Raw genomic sequence first — 2,631 nt, 5'->3', positions numbered from 1 at the left:
CATCCGAAATCCGGAATGTTCTGAAATCCAGAAACCACCACGGTGTGCGCCTTAGCAAAACAAAAAACAAAACTTATTTATTACCTTGGTGAGCTGGGCGATCTTCTTACACATTTTCATATGCATTTCCTGATCGCCTTCCTCCGATGAACTACAATGACTAGTAGCTTTAGAAGACCCATTGCAAGTCCCAGCCTATGGACCTTGTTTATGCCAGAAGCCATCAGGCAGCGAGCTACAAACGTTTATTTAAAAAAGGAAACCCTTGACGACTGCTGTAATAATCACTCTCACACACGCACAGCTCATTAGCAAAAGGAAAACCCTTCAGTTCCCAAACCGAGCTGGCTGAAGGTGCCGCTACCTGCCTTCCTCTCCTCCTGTGTGCCCGATCCACAAGCAGAACACGCGGGCAAGCAAAAGCAGACCACCTTTGCAATTGCAAGCCCACCCCCTCCTCCTCCCACCCGGGTCCCTCCTGCCTGTCAGCTTCCACCACGAAGAGACATCGCTGGCTGGATGCTACACATTCCCTTGGGAAGACGCTGAGCCCGTCGTCCCATCTAAAATTGCTGAGATCGCTGAAGATGATTTAAAACATTTAAAAAGCAGAAGAGAAGAGGAGAGGAGAGGAGAGGAGAGGAGAGGAGAAGAGAAGGAGAGCCCTTCTCACCCGCTCGCAGATTTCCAATTTTGCTCCTTTTAAACATGCTGTAATTTGTCTGTGATTCTCCCTAGTTACAACTCTGTTTTTATTGTGAAGCTTTTTAATGTTTTTTCATGTTCTCCCTTTGGCACTAGAGGGAAAAGGGAAAGCCCCCCTTCTCCACTCCCATGCCCAAGATATCTCATTAGGAAAATATTCCAAAATCTGGAAAAAATCTGAAATCCGGAACACTTCTGGTCCCAAGCAGTCTGGATAAGGGATACTCAGCCTGTACTAATTCTTACAAATGTTTGCTTGGACCATTCAAAATCCAGAACTGCTGCTATGATGAGGCCACCCAGCTCTCTTGAAAAGGACATTAATTCTCTTTTGTCTTCTTGTGTGTCAAGAGCTTTGCTGATATTGCTCCTGCTGATACTAGTACTATTACTTCTTCTTCTTAACACTATCTGTTATGTCATTTTTATCTTGAAAACTGTTTGGAAAATATTCCTCCTGAACAAACATGTTTAGAGCCAATACATCAAATTTGCAAAGCCCCCCCTCCCAGCCCTCAATCTCTCATCCAAAAATTTGAGGTGAGGATGAATGCTATCATTTCAATTCATATTTTACCTTAGGGCTATTTAGATGAACTTGTGTTTTCCAACTGGAAAAAAGTCTGTGTGGGGGGGTGGGTGGGGCGGAATTACTTACTCTCTAAAAAAGTTTCATGCAGATGTCAATCATACAGCTGTGGCCATTTTGTTAGCCTGCAGGTTTTGATAATGTGATAATGGCATTCAAGCAACTGGACGTAATTACAATTAACAGAAAATATTTTCTTTATGTTCATACAAAAGCACTGAATTTTGCCATAAGCAGGACTGCAAAATTGACAGAAATCACAAACTTAGAGGAGGGAATGTACATGTGTAGAGGAAAGTCTTGGCTTGCAGTAGTGTCGAAGTGGCAATAAAACTAAAGTCTAATCCAGAACACCATTCCACTAACCCTACACAGTCAAGTGGAATTGTTCTTTCCAGACTGCAGCTCTATCACACTGAGACTGTTCACACGAGCAGCCAAACCCAGGCTTAGGCAGCTCTGCCTGGCTTTGCCTGCCTCTTTGAAGTGCCAGAATTGACACCAATTCCAGCACTGCCTGCCCTGTAAGCCTGGCAGTGTGTGGGTTAAAAGGAGCGTGTACGCCCTTTACCTCACATATGGAGTCATGTGTGTGCTCGGACTGTACACAGCCCACGCACACACAGAGTTGGGCACCTAGAGTACCCAACACAGGGGAGAATTCCCCAATGCACCATGCTCACTGCTGTTCCCCAATGCACTGTGCTCTGGATATCAGTGGGGGATATCCAGAGGCTGGGAATAAGAACATAAGAACAGCCCTGCTGGATCAGGCCCAAGGCCCATCTAGTCCAGCATCCTGTTTCACACAGTGGCCCACAGTGGCATCATCCCCCCAGCCTCCCTGCTGCTGTGCTGCTTGCCATAGCAGTGCTCATCTGCAAGCACGGTGCGGTAAGCAAGGCTTCGGCCTGGATCATTTGGGGGAAGGCAGGCGTGATCCTGCCTTCTTCCCCGTCCCTCCACGGTTTCAAGAAAAGAGGTTGCATGCACAACCTCACAGTTTAGCAAGCTGCTTGGCTCAGGGGAGTTCCAAGCCCAGTTTGCAACATAACTTGAAAGATGCTGAAATCAGCATGGATTCTAGACGTGCCTAAAATAAACTCTCTGGATTGTGGCCAAAGAATACAGTCCGGCCATCAGTTGTTTATGACATGCAACCACTCAGAAATTTCAGAAGTACGTCTCAATAAGTTTCAATGAGACTTGCTTCGAAATTAGTGTGTGTGATGATTAATTAGGTCTTTAAAGGGAAGATGCTGTACACCTCTCTGCCGGTGTGTTTGGAACTTTGCTGAGCAGTTGTCAATCAAAAAAGAAAGAAAGAAAGAACATTG

This window comes from Hemicordylus capensis, chromosome 2 (assembly GCF_027244095.1).
Source record: "Hemicordylus capensis ecotype Gifberg chromosome 2, rHemCap1.1.pri, whole genome shotgun sequence".
Taxonomy (NCBI): Eukaryota; Metazoa; Chordata; class Lepidosauria; order Squamata; family Cordylidae; genus Hemicordylus; species Hemicordylus capensis.
The sequence above is the reverse complement of the archived record's forward strand: the minus strand, read 5'-3'. Positions refer to the sequence as shown.